Source organism: Gasterosteus aculeatus, chromosome 4, assembly GCF_964276395.1.
Source record: "Gasterosteus aculeatus chromosome 4, fGasAcu3.hap1.1, whole genome shotgun sequence".
NCBI classification, from domain to species: domain Eukaryota; kingdom Metazoa; phylum Chordata; class Actinopteri; order Perciformes; family Gasterosteidae; genus Gasterosteus; species Gasterosteus aculeatus.
The window spans coordinates 29,882,021-29,894,196 of record NC_135691.1 but is presented as its reverse complement, the minus strand read 5'-3'; the positions used below and the strand labels follow the sequence as shown (position 1 = coordinate 29,894,196).

General features: G+C 41.6%; 16 non-coding genes across 16 annotated transcripts; all 16 read right to left on the bottom strand.

Moving 5' to 3' along the window:
• Nucleotides 1-1,056: 1,056 nt before the first annotated feature.
• trnae-cuc (transfer RNA glutamic acid (anticodon CUC)) lies at nt 1,057-1,128 on the bottom strand. The gene has a single exon. It is a non-coding gene; the product is annotated as a tRNA-Glu (tRNA).
• A 153-nt stretch (nt 1,129-1,281) lies between these two features.
• trnae-uuc (transfer RNA glutamic acid (anticodon UUC)) lies at nt 1,282-1,353 on the bottom strand. The gene has a single exon. It is a non-coding gene; the product is annotated as a tRNA-Glu (tRNA).
• Nucleotides 1,354-2,602: 1,249 nt separating this feature from the next.
• On the bottom strand, nt 2,603-2,674 carry trnae-cuc (transfer RNA glutamic acid (anticodon CUC)). Its single transcript has one exon. It is a non-coding gene; the product is annotated as a tRNA-Glu (tRNA).
• Nucleotides 2,675-2,827: 153 nt separating this feature from the next.
• Nucleotides 2,828-2,899, bottom strand: trnae-cuc (transfer RNA glutamic acid (anticodon CUC)). The gene has a single exon. It is a non-coding gene; the product is annotated as a tRNA-Glu (tRNA).
• A 106-nt stretch (nt 2,900-3,005) lies between these two features.
• Nucleotides 3,006-3,077, bottom strand: trnae-uuc (transfer RNA glutamic acid (anticodon UUC)). Its single transcript has one exon. It is a non-coding gene; the product is annotated as a tRNA-Glu (tRNA).
• Nucleotides 3,078-3,969: 892 nt separating this feature from the next.
• trnae-cuc (transfer RNA glutamic acid (anticodon CUC)) lies at nt 3,970-4,041 on the bottom strand. The gene has a single exon. It is a non-coding gene; the product is annotated as a tRNA-Glu (tRNA).
• A 1,681-nt stretch (nt 4,042-5,722) lies between these two features.
• Nucleotides 5,723-5,794, bottom strand: trnae-uuc (transfer RNA glutamic acid (anticodon UUC)). The gene has a single exon. It is a non-coding gene; the product is annotated as a tRNA-Glu (tRNA).
• Nucleotides 5,795-6,286: 492 nt separating this feature from the next.
• Nucleotides 6,287-6,358, bottom strand: trnae-cuc (transfer RNA glutamic acid (anticodon CUC)). Its single transcript has one exon. It is a non-coding gene; the product is annotated as a tRNA-Glu (tRNA).
• Nucleotides 6,359-6,511: 153 nt separating this feature from the next.
• Nucleotides 6,512-6,583, bottom strand: trnae-uuc (transfer RNA glutamic acid (anticodon UUC)). Its single transcript has one exon. It is a non-coding gene; the product is annotated as a tRNA-Glu (tRNA).
• Nucleotides 6,584-7,075: 492 nt separating this feature from the next.
• On the bottom strand, nt 7,076-7,147 carry trnae-cuc (transfer RNA glutamic acid (anticodon CUC)). The gene has a single exon. It is a non-coding gene; the product is annotated as a tRNA-Glu (tRNA).
• A 153-nt stretch (nt 7,148-7,300) lies between these two features.
• Nucleotides 7,301-7,372, bottom strand: trnae-uuc (transfer RNA glutamic acid (anticodon UUC)). Its single transcript has one exon. It is a non-coding gene; the product is annotated as a tRNA-Glu (tRNA).
• Nucleotides 7,373-8,089: 717 nt separating this feature from the next.
• trnae-uuc (transfer RNA glutamic acid (anticodon UUC)) lies at nt 8,090-8,161 on the bottom strand. The gene has a single exon. It is a non-coding gene; the product is annotated as a tRNA-Glu (tRNA).
• A 1,249-nt stretch (nt 8,162-9,410) lies between these two features.
• Nucleotides 9,411-9,482, bottom strand: trnae-cuc (transfer RNA glutamic acid (anticodon CUC)). The gene has a single exon. It is a non-coding gene; the product is annotated as a tRNA-Glu (tRNA).
• A 106-nt stretch (nt 9,483-9,588) lies between these two features.
• trnae-uuc (transfer RNA glutamic acid (anticodon UUC)) lies at nt 9,589-9,660 on the bottom strand. Its single transcript has one exon. It is a non-coding gene; the product is annotated as a tRNA-Glu (tRNA).
• A 670-nt stretch (nt 9,661-10,330) lies between these two features.
• trnae-uuc (transfer RNA glutamic acid (anticodon UUC)) lies at nt 10,331-10,402 on the bottom strand. The gene has a single exon. It is a non-coding gene; the product is annotated as a tRNA-Glu (tRNA).
• A 1,234-nt stretch (nt 10,403-11,636) lies between these two features.
• trnae-cuc (transfer RNA glutamic acid (anticodon CUC)) lies at nt 11,637-11,708 on the bottom strand. The gene has a single exon. It is a non-coding gene; the product is annotated as a tRNA-Glu (tRNA).
• Nucleotides 11,709-12,176: the final 468 nt, after the last annotated feature.

The following is a 12,176-nucleotide window of genomic DNA, read 5'->3' as shown; positions in this document are numbered from 1 at the left end:
CACAATTATGCAAATGAAGTCATAGTTTAAGTCGAATACATTAAAAACATCTGCAGTTTGGCTTGAATTAAAAGTTAAAGCTTGAATTCCCTGACCAGGAATTTAACACTTTATATCTGACTTCCCTGACCGGAAATTGAACCCGGGCCACAGCGGTGAAAGCGCCAAATCCTAGCCACTAGACCCTCAGGGACACAATTATGCAAATGAAGTCATAGTTTAAGTTGAATACTTTAAAAACATCTGCAGTTTGGCTTGAATTAAAAGTTGGATCTGGAATTCCAAACTCCAAATCTCATTTCCCTGACCGGAAATTGAACCCGGGCCGCGACGGTGAAAGCGCCAAATCCTAGCCACTAGAACATCAGGGACACAATTATGCAAATGGAGTCATAGTTTAAGTCGAATACATTAAAAACATCTGCAGTTTGGCTTGAATTAAAAGTTAAAGCTTGAATTCCCTGACCAGGAAATTAACACTTTATATCTGACTTCCCTGACCGGAAATTGAACCCGGGCCACAGCGGTGAAAGCGCCAAATCCTAGCCACTAGACCATCAGGGACACAATTATGCAAATGGAGTCATAGTTTAAGTCGAATACATTAAAAACATCTGCAGTTTGGCTTGAATTAAAAGTTAAAGCTTGAATTCCCTGACCAGGAATTTAACACTTTATTTCTGACTTCCCTGACCGGAAATTGAACCCTGGCCACAGCTGTGAAAGCGCCAAATCCTAGCCACTAGACCATCAGGGACACAATTATGCAAATGAAGTCATAGTTTAAGTCGAATACATTAAAAACATCTGCAGTTTGGCTTGAATTAAAAGTTAAAGCTTGAATTCCCTGACCAGGAATTTAACACTTTATTTCTGACTTCCCTGACCGGAAATTGAACCCGGGCCACAGCGGTGAAAGCGCCAAATCCTAGCCACTAGACCCTCAGGGACACAATTATGCAAATGGAGTCATAGTTTAAGTCGAATGCTTTAAAAACATCTGTAGTTTGGCTTGAATTAAAAGTTGGATCTGGAATTCCAAACTCTAAATCTCATTTCCCTGACCGGGAATTGAACCCGGGCCGCGGCGGTGAGAGCGCCGAATCCTAGCCACTAGACCATCAGGGACATGATTACGCTAATGAAGTCTTAATTTAAGTCGAAAACTTTAAAAACATCTGCAGTTTGGCTTGAATTAAAAGTTGGATCTGGAATTCCATAACATCTGCAATTTGGCTTGAATTAAAAGTTGGATCTGGAATTCCAAACTCTAAATCTCATTTCCCTGACCGGGAATTGAACCCGGGCCGCGGCGGTGAAAGCGCCAAATCCTAGCCACTAGACCATCAGGGACACAATTATGCAAATGAAGTCATAGTTTAAGTCGAATACATTAAAAACATCTGCAGTTTGGCTTGAATTAAAAGTTAAAGCTTGAATTCCCTGACCAGGAATTTAACACTTTATATCTGACTTCCCTGACCGGAAATTGAACCCGGGCCACATTTGTGACAGCGCCAAATCCTAGCCACTAGACCATCAGGGACACAATTATGCAAATGAAGTCATAGTTTAAGTCGAATACATTAAAAACATCTGCAGTTTGGCTTGAATTAAAAGTTAAAGCTTGAATTCCCTGACCAGGAATTTAACACTTTATATCTGACTTCCCTGACCGGAAATTGAACCCGGGCCACAGCGGTGAAAGCGCCAAATCCTAGCCACTAGACCCTCAGGGACACAATTATGCAAATGAAGTCATAGTTTAAGTTGAATACTTTAAAAACATCTGCAGTTTGGCTTGAATTAAAAGTTGGATCTGGAATTCCAAACTCCAAATCTCATTTCCCTGACCGGAAATTGAACCCGGGCCGCGACGGTGAAAGCGCCAAATCCTAGCCACTAGAACATCAGGGACACAATTATGCAAATGGAGTCATAGTTTAAGTCGAATACATTAAAAACATCTGCAGTTTGGCTTGAATTAAAAGTTAAAGCTTGAATTCCCTGACCAGGAAATTAACACTTTATATCTGACTTCCCTGACCGGAAATTGAACCCGGGCCACAGCGGTGAAAGCGCCAAATCCTAGCCACTAGACCATCAGGGACACAATTATGCAAATGGAGTCATAGTTTAAGTCGAATACATTAAAAACATCTGCAGTTTGGCTTGAATTAAAAGTTAAAGCTTGAATTCCCTGACCAGGAATTTAACACTTTATTTCTGACTTCCCTGACCGGAAATTGAACCCTGGCCACAGCTGTGAAAGCGCCAAATCCTAGCCACTAGACCATCAGGGACACAATTATGCAAATGAAGTCATAGTTTAAGTCGAATACATTAAAAACATCTGCAGTTTGGCTTGAATTAAAAGTTAAAGCTTGAATTCCCTGACCAGGAATTTAACACTTTATTTCTGACTTCCCTGACCGGAAATTGAACCCGGGCCACAGCGGTGAAAGCGCCAAATCCTAGCCACTAGACCCTCAGGGACACAATTATGCAAATGGAGTCATAGTTTAAGTCGAATGCTTTAAAAACATCTGTAGTTTGGCTTGAATTAAAAGTTGGATCTGGAATTCCAAACTCTAAATCTCATTTCCCTGACCGGGAATTGAACCCGGGCCGCGGCGGTGAGAGCGCCGAATCCTAGCCACTAGACCATCAGGGACATGATTACGCTAATGAAGTCTTAATTTAAGTCGAAAACTTTAAAAACATCTGCAGTTTGGCTTGAATTAAAAGTTGGATCTGGAATTCCATAACATCTGCAATTTGGCTTGAATTAAAAGTTGGATCTGGAATTCCAAACTCTAAATCTCATTTCCCTGACCGGGAATTGAACCCGGGCCGCGGCGGTGAGAGCACCGAATCCTAGCCACTAGACCATCAGGGACATGATTATGCAAATGAAGTCATAGTTTAAGTCAAAAGCTTTAAAAACATCTGCAGTTTGGCTTGAATTAAAAGTTGGATCTGGAATTCCAAACTCTAAATCTCATTTCCCTGACCGGGAATTGAACCCGGGCCGCGGCGGTGAAAGCGCCAAATCCTAGCCACTAGACCATCAGGGACACGATTATGCAAATGAAGTCATAGTTTAAGTCGAATACATTAAAAACATCTGCAGTTTGGCTTGAATTAAAAGTTAAAGCTTGAATTCCCTGACCAGGAATTTAACACTTTATTTCTGACTTCCCTGACCGGAAATTGAACCCTGGCCACAGCTGTGAAAGCGCCAAATCCTAGCCACTAGACCATCAGGGACACAATTATGCAAATGAAGTCATAGTTTAAGTCGAATACATTAAAAACATCTGCAGTTTGGCTTGAATTAAAAGTTAAAGCTTGAATTCCCTGACCAGGAATTTAACACTTTATTTCTGACTTCCCTGACCGGAAATTGAACCCGGGCCACAGCGGTGAAAGCGCCAAATCCTAGCCACTAGACCCTCAGGGACACAATTATGCAAATGAAGTCATAGTTTAAGTCGAATACTTTAAAAACATCTGCAGTTTGGCTTGAATTAAAAGTTGGATCTGGAATTCCAAACTCCAAATCTCATTTCCCTGACCGGAAATTGAACCCGGGCCGCGGCGGTGAGAGCGCCGAATCCTAGCCACTAGACCATCAGGGACATGATTATGCTAATGAAGTCTTAATTTAAGTCGAAAACTTTAAAAACATCTGCAGTTTGGCTTGAATTAAAAGTTGGATCTGGAATTCCAAACTCTAAATCTCATTTCCCTGACTGGGAATTGAACCCGGGCCGCGGCGGTGAGAGCGCCGAATCCTAGCCACTAGACCATCAGCATGATTATGCTAATGAAGTCTTAATTTAAGTCGAAAACTTTAAAAACATCTGCAGTTTGGCTTGAATTAAAAGTTGGATCTGGAATTCCATAACATCTGCAATTTGGCTTGAATTAAAAGTTGGATCTGGAATTCCAAACTCTAAATCTAATTTCCCTGACCGGGAATTGAACCCGGGCCGCGGCGGTGAGAGCGCCGAATCCTAGCCACTAGACCATCAGGGACATGATTATGCTAATGAAGTCTTAATTTAAGTCGAAAACTTTAAAAACATCTGCAGTTTGGCTTGAATTAAAAGTTGGATCTGGAATTCCATAACATCTGCAATTTGGCTTGAATTAAAAGTTGGATCTGGAATTCCAAACTCTAAATCTCATTTCCGTGACCGGGAATTGAACCCGGGCCACAGCTGTGAAAGCGCCAAATCCTAGCCACTAGACCATCAGGGACACAATTATGCAAATGAAGTCATAGTTTAAGTCGAATACATTAAAAACATCTGCAGTTTGGCTTGAATTAAAAGTTAAAGCTTGAATTCCCTGACCAGGAATTTAACACTTTATATCTGACTTCCCTGACCGGAAATTGAACCCGGGCCACAGCGGTGAAAGCGCCAAATCCTAGCCACTAGACCCTCAGGGACACAATTATGCAAATGAAGTCATAGTTTAAGTTGAAAACTTTAAAAACATCTGCAGTTTGGCTTGAATTAAAAGTTGGATCTGGAATTCCAAACTCCAAATCTCATTTCCCTGACCGGAAATTGAACCCGGGCCGCGACGGTGAAAGCGCCAAATCCTAGCCACTAGAACATCAGGGACACAATTATGCAAATGAAGTCATAGTTTAAGTCGAATACATTAAAAACATCTGCAGTTTGGCTTGAATTAAAAGTTAAAGCTTGAATTCCCTGACCAGGAAATTAACACTTTATATCTGACTTCCCTGACCGGAAATTGAACCCGGGCCACAGCGGTGAAAGCGCCAAATCCTAGCCACTAGACCATCAGGGACACAATTATGCAAATGGAGTCATAGTTTAAGTCGAATACATTAAAAACATCTGCAGTTTGGCTTGAATTAAAAGTTAAAGCTTGAATTCCCTGACCAGGAATTTAACACTTTATTTCTGACTTCCCTGACCGGAAATTGAACCCTGGCCACAGCTGTGAAAGCGCCAAATCCTAGCCACTAGACCATCAGGGACACAATTATGCAAATGAAGTCATAGTTTAAGTCGAATACATTAAAAACATCTGCAGTTTGGCTTGAATTAAAAGTTAAAGCTTGAATTCCCTGACCAGGAATTTAACACTTTATTTCTGACTTCCCTGACCGGAAATTGAACCCGGGCCACAGCGGTGAAAGCGCCAAATCCTAGCCACTAGACCCTCAGGGACACAATTATGCAAATGAAGTCATAGTTTAAGTCGAATACTTTAAAAACATCTGCAGTTTGGCTTGAATTAAAAGTTGGATCTGGAATTCCAAACTCCAAATCTCATTTCCCTGACCGGAAATTGAACCCGGGCCGCGGCGGTGAGAGCGCCGAATCCTAGCCACTAGACCATCAGGGACATGATTATGCTAATGAAGTCTTAATTTAAGTCGAAAACTTTAAAAACATCTGCAGTTTGGCTTGAATTAAAAGTTGGATCTGGAATTCCAAACTCTAAATCTCATTTCCCTGACCGGGAATTGAACCCGGGCCGCGGCGGTGAGAGCGCCGAATCCTAGCCACTAGACCATCAGCATGATTATGCTAATGAAGTCTTAATTTAAGTCGAAAACTTTAAAAACATCTGCAGTTTGGCTTGAATTAAAAGTTGGATCTGGAATTCCATAACATCTGCAATTTGGCTTGAATTAAAAGTTGGATCTGGAATTCCAAACTCTAAATCTCATTTCCCTGACCGGGAATTGAACCCGGGCCGCGGCGGTGAAAGCGCCAAATCCTAGCCACTAGACCATCAGGGACACAATTATGCAAATGAAGTCATAGTTTAAGTCGAATACATTAAAAACATCTGCAGTTTGGCTTGAATTAAAAGTTAAAGCTTGAATTCCCTGACCAGGAATTTAACACTTTATATCTGACTTCCCTGACCGGAAATTGAACCCGGGCCACATTTGTGACAGCGCCAAATCCTAGCCACTAGACCATCAGGGACACAATTATGCAAATGAAGTCATAGTTTAAGTCGAATACATTAAAAACATCTGCAGTTTGGCTTGAATTAAAAGTTAAAGCTTGAATTCCCTGACCAGGAATTTAACACTTTATATCTGACTTCCCTGACCGGAAATTGAACCCGGGCCACATTTGTGAAAGCGCCAAATCCTAGCCACTAGACCCTCAGGGACACAATTATGCAAATGAAGTCATAGTTTAAGTCGAATGCTTTAAAAACATCTGCAGTTTGGCTTGAATTAAAAGTTGGATCTGGAATTCCAAACTCTAAATCTCATTTCCCTGACCGGGAATTGAACCCGGGCCGCGGCGGTGAGAGCGCCGAATCCTAGCCACTAGACCATCAGGGACATGATTATGCTAATGAAGTCTTAATTTAAGTCGAAAACTTTAAAAACATCTGCAGTTTGGCTTGAATTAAAAGTTGGATCTGGAATTCCATAACATCTGCAATTTGGCTTGAATTAAAAGTTGGATCTGGAATTCCAAACTCTAAATCTCATTTCCCTGACCGGGAATTGAACCCGGGCCGCGGCGGTGAAAGCGCCAAATCCTAGCCACTAGACCATCAGGGACACAATTATGCAAATGAAGTCATAGTTTAAGTCGAATACATTAAAAACATCTGCAGTTTGGCTTGAATTAAAAGTTAAAGCTTGAATTCCCTGACCAGGAATTTAACACTTTATATCTGACTTCCCTGACCGGAAATTGAACCCGGGCCACATTTGTGAAAGCGCCAAATCCTAGCCACTAGACCATCAGGGACACAATTATGCAAATGAAGTCATAGTTTAAGTCGAATACATTAAAAACATCTGCAGTTTGGCTTGAATTAAAAGTTAAAGCTTGAATTCCCTGACCAGGAATTTAACACTTTATATCTGACTTCCCTGACCGGAAATTGAACCCGGGCCACAGCGGTGAAAGCGCCAAATCCTAGCCACTAGACCATCATGGACACAATTATGCAAATGGAGTCATAGTTTAAGTCGAATGCTTTAAAAACATCTGCAGTTTGGCTTGAATTAAAAGTTGGATCTGGAATTCCAAACTCTAAATCTCATTTCCCTGACCGGGAATTGAACCCGGGCCGCGGCGGTGAGAGCGCCGAATCCTAGCCACTAGACCATCAGGGACATGATTATGCTAATGAAGTCTTAATTTAAGTCGAAAACTTTAAAAACATCTGCAGTTTGGCTTGAATTAAAAGTTGGATCTGGAATTCCATAACATCTGCAATTTGGCTTGAATTAAAAGTTGGATCTGGAATTCCAAACTCTAAATCTCATTTCCCTGACCGGGAATTGAACCCGGGCCGCGGCGGTGAAAGCGCCAAATCCTAGCCACTAGACCATCAGGGACACAATTATGCAAATGAAGTCATAGTTTAAGTCGAATACATTAAAAACATCTGCAGTTTGGCTTGAATTAAAAGTTAAAGCTTGAATTCCCTGACCAGGAATTTAACACTTTATATCTGACTTCCCTGACCGGAAATTGAACCCGGGCCACATTTGTGAAAGCGCCAAATCCTAGCCACTAGACCATCAGGGACACAATTATGCAAATGAAGTCATAGTTTAAGTCGAATACATTAAAAACATCTGCAGTTTGGCTTGAATTAAAAGTTAAAGCTTGAATTCCCTGACCAGGAATTTAACACTTTATATCTGACTTCCCTGACCGGAAATTGAACCCGGGCCACAGCGGTGAAAGCGCCAAATCCTAGCCACTAGACCATCATGGACACAATTATGCAAATGGAGTCATAGTTTAAGTCGAATGCTTTAAAAACATCTGCAGTTTGGCTTGAATTAAAAGTTGGATCTGGAATTCCAAACTCTAAATCTCATTTCCCTGACCGGGAATTGAACCCGGGCCGCGGCGGTGAGAGCGCCGAATGCTAGCCACTAGACCATCAGGGACATGATTATGCTAATGAAGTCTTAATTTAAGTCGAAAACTTTAAAAACATCTGCAGTTTGGCTTGAATTAAAAGTTGGATCTGGAATTCCATAACATCTGCAATTTGGCTTGAATTAAAAGTTGGATCTGGAATTCCAAACTCTAAATCTCATTTCCGTGACCGGGAATTGAACCCGGGCCGCGGCGGTGAAAGCGCCAAATCCTAGCCACTAGACCATCAGGGACACAATTATGCAAATGGAGTCATAGTTTAAGTCGAATGCTTTAAAAACATCTGTAGTTTGGCTTGAATTAAAATTTAGAGCTTCAATTCCCTGACTAGGAATTTAACACTTTATATCTGATTTCCCTGACCGGAAATTGAACCCGGGCCACAGCTGTGAAAGCGCCAAATCCTAGCCACTAGACCATCAGGGACACAATTATGCAAATGAAGTCATAGTTTAAGTCGAATACATTAAAAACATCTGCAGTTTGGCTTGAATTAAAAGTTAAAGCTTGAATTCCCTGACCAGGAATTTAACACTTTATATCTGACTTCCCTGACCGGAAATTGAACCCGGGCCACAGCGGTGAAAGCGCCAAATCCTAGCCACTAGACCCTCAGGGACACAATTATGCAAATGAAGTCATAGTTTAAGTTGAATACTTTAAAAACATCTGCAGTTTGGCTTGAATTAAAAGTTGGATCTGGAATTCCAAACTCCAAATCTCATTTCCCTGACCGGAAATTGAACCCGGGCCGCGACGGTGAAAGCGCCAAATCCTAGCCACTAGAACATCAGGGACACAATTATGCAAATGAAGTCATAGTTTAAGTCGAATACATTAAAAACATCTGCAGTTTGGCTTGAATTAAAAGTTAAAGCTTGAATTCCCTGACCAGGAAATTAACACTTTATATCTGACTTCCCTGACCGGAAATTGAACCCGGGCCACAGCGGTGAAAGCGCCAAATCCTAGCCACTAGACCATCAGGGACACAATTATGCAAATGGAGTCATAGTTTAAGTCGAATACATTAAAAACATCTGCAGTTTGGCTTGAATTAAAAGTTAAAGCTTGAATTCCCTGACCAGGAATTTAACACTTTATTTCTGACTTCCCTGACCGGAAATTGAACCCTGGCCACAGCTGTGAAAGCGCCAAATCCTAGCCACTAGACCATCAGGGACACAATTATGCAAATGAAGTCATAGTTTAAGTCGAATACATTAAAAACATCTGCAGTTTGGCTTGAATTAAAAGTTAAAGCTTGAATTCCCTGACCAGGAATTTAACACTTTATTTCTGACTTCCCTGACCGGAAATTGAACCCGGGCCACAGCGGTGAAAGCGCCAAATCCTAGCCACTAGACCCTCAGGGACACAATTATGCAAATGGAGTCATAGTTTAAGTCGAATGCTTTAAAAACATCTGTAGTTTGGCTTGAATTAAAAGTTGGATCTGGAATTCCAAACTCTAAATTTCATTTCCCTGACCGGGAATTGAACCCGGGCCGCGGCGGTGAGAGCACCGAATCCTAGCCACTAGACCATCAGGGACATGATTATGCAAATGAAGTCATAGTTTAAGTCAAAAGCTTTAAAAACATCTGCAGTTTGGCTTGAATTAAAAGTTGGATCTGGAATTCCAAACTCTAAATCTCATTTCCCTGACCGGGAATTGAACCCGGGCCGCGGCGGTGAAAGCGCCAAATCCTAGCCACTAGACCATCAGGGACACGATTATGCAAATGAAGTCATAGTTTAAGTCGAATACATTAAAAACATCTGCAGTTTGGCTTGAATTAAAAGTTAAAGCTTGAATTCCCTGACCAGGAATTTAACACTTTATTTCTGACTTCCCTGACCGGAAATTGAACCCTGGCCACAGCTGTGAAAGCGCCAAATCCTAGCCACTAGACCATCAGGGACACAATTATGCAAATGAAGTCATAGTTTAAGTCGAATACATTAAAAACATCTGCAGTTTGGCTTGAATTAAAAGTTAAAGCTTGAATTCCCTGACCAGGAATTTAACACTTTATTTCTGACTTCCCTGACCGGAAATTGAACCCGGGCCACAGCGGTGAAAGCGCCAAATCCTCGCCACTAGACCCTCAGGGACACAATTATGCAAATGAAGTCATAGTTTAAGTCGAATACTTTAAAAACATCTGCAGTTTGGCTTGAATTAAAAGTTGGATCTGGAATTCCAAACTCCAAATCTCATTTCCCTGACCGGAAATTGAACCCGGGCCGCGGCGGTGAGAGCGCCGAATCCTAGCCACTAGACCATCAGGGACATGATTATGCAAATGAAGTCATAGTTTAAGTCAAAAGCTTTAAAAACATCTGCAGTTTGGCTTGAATTAAAAGTTGGATCTGGAATTCCAAACTCTAAATCTCATTTCCCTGACCGGGAATTGAACCCGGGCCGCGGCGGTGAAAGCGCCAAATCCTAGCCACTAGACCATCAGGGACACGATTATGCAAATGAAGTCATAGTTTAAGTCGAATACATTAAAAACATCTGCAGTTTGGCTTGAATTAAAAGTTAAAGCTTGAATTCCCTGACCAGGAATTTAACACTTTATTTCTGACTTCCCTGACCGGAAATTGAACCCTGGCCACAGCTGTGAAAGCGCCAAATCCTAGCCACTAGACCATCAGGGACACAATTATGCAAATGAAGTCATAGTTTAAGTCGAATACATTAAAAACATCTGCAGTTTGGCTTGAATTAAAAGTTAAAGCTTGAATTCCCTGACCAGGAATTTAACACTTTATATCTGACTTCCCTGACCGGAAATTGAACCCGGGCCACATTTGTGACAGCGCCAAATCCTAGCCACTAGACCATCAGGGACACAATTATGCAAATGAAGTCATAGTTTAAGTCGAATACATTAAAAACATCTGCAGTTTGGCTTGAATTAAAAGTTAAAGCTTGAATTCCCTGACCAGGAATTTAACACTTTATATCTGACTTCCCTGACCGGAAATTGAACCCGGGCCACAGCGGTGAAAGCGCCAAATCCTAGCCACTAGACCATCATGGACACAATTATGCAAATGGAGTCATAGTTTAAGTCGAATACATTAAAAACATCTGCAGTTTGGCTTGAATTAAAAGTTAAAGCTTGAATTCCCTGACCAGGAATTTAACACTTTATATCTGACTTCCCTGACCGGAAATTGAACCCGGGCCACAGCGGTGAAAGCGCCAAATCCTAGCCACTAGACCCTCAGGGACACAATTATGCAAATGAAGTCATAGTTTAAGTCGAATGCTTTAAAAACATCTGCAGTTTGGCTTGAATTAAAAGTTGGATCTGCAATTCCAAACTCTAAATCTCATTTCCCTGACCGGGAATTGAACCCGGGCCGCGGCGGTGAGAGCGCCGAATACTAGCCACTAGACCATCAGGGACATGATTATGCAAATGAAGTCATAGTTTAAGTCAAAAACTTTAAAAACATCTGCAGTTTGGCTTGAATTAAAAGTTTGATCTGGAATTCCAAACTCTAAATCTCATTTCCCTGACCGGGAATTGAACCCGGGCCGCGGCGGTGAGAGCGCCAAATCCTAGCCACTAGACCATCAGGGACACGAATATGCAAATGAAGTCATAGTTTAAGTCAAAAACTTTAAAAACATCTGCAGTTTGGCTTGAATTAAAAGTTGGATCTGGAATTCCAAACTCTAAATCTCATTTCCCTGACCGGGAATTGAACCCGGGCCGCGGCGGTGAGAGCGCCGAATCCTAGCCACTAGACCATCAGGGACATGATTATGCAAATGAAGTCATAGTTTAAGTCGAATACATTAAAAACATCTGCAGTTTGGCTTGAATTAAAAGTTAAAGCTTGAATTCCCTGACCAGGAATTTAACACTTTATATCTGACTTCCCTGACCGGAAATTGAACCCGGGCCACAGCGGTGAAAGCGCCAAATCCTAGCCACTAGACCCTCAGGGACACAATTATGCAAATGAAGTCATAGTTTAAGTCGAATGCTTTAAAAACATCTGCAGTTTGGCTTGAATTAAAAGTTGGATCTGCAATTCCAAACTCTAAATCTCATTTCCCTGACCGGGAATTGAACCCGGGCCGCGGCGGTGAGAGCGCCGAATACTAGCCACTAGACCATCAGGGACATGATTATGCAAATGAAGTCATAGTTTAAGTCAAAAACTTTAAAAACATCTGCAGTTTGGCTTGAATTAAAAGTTTGATCTGGAATTCCAAACTCT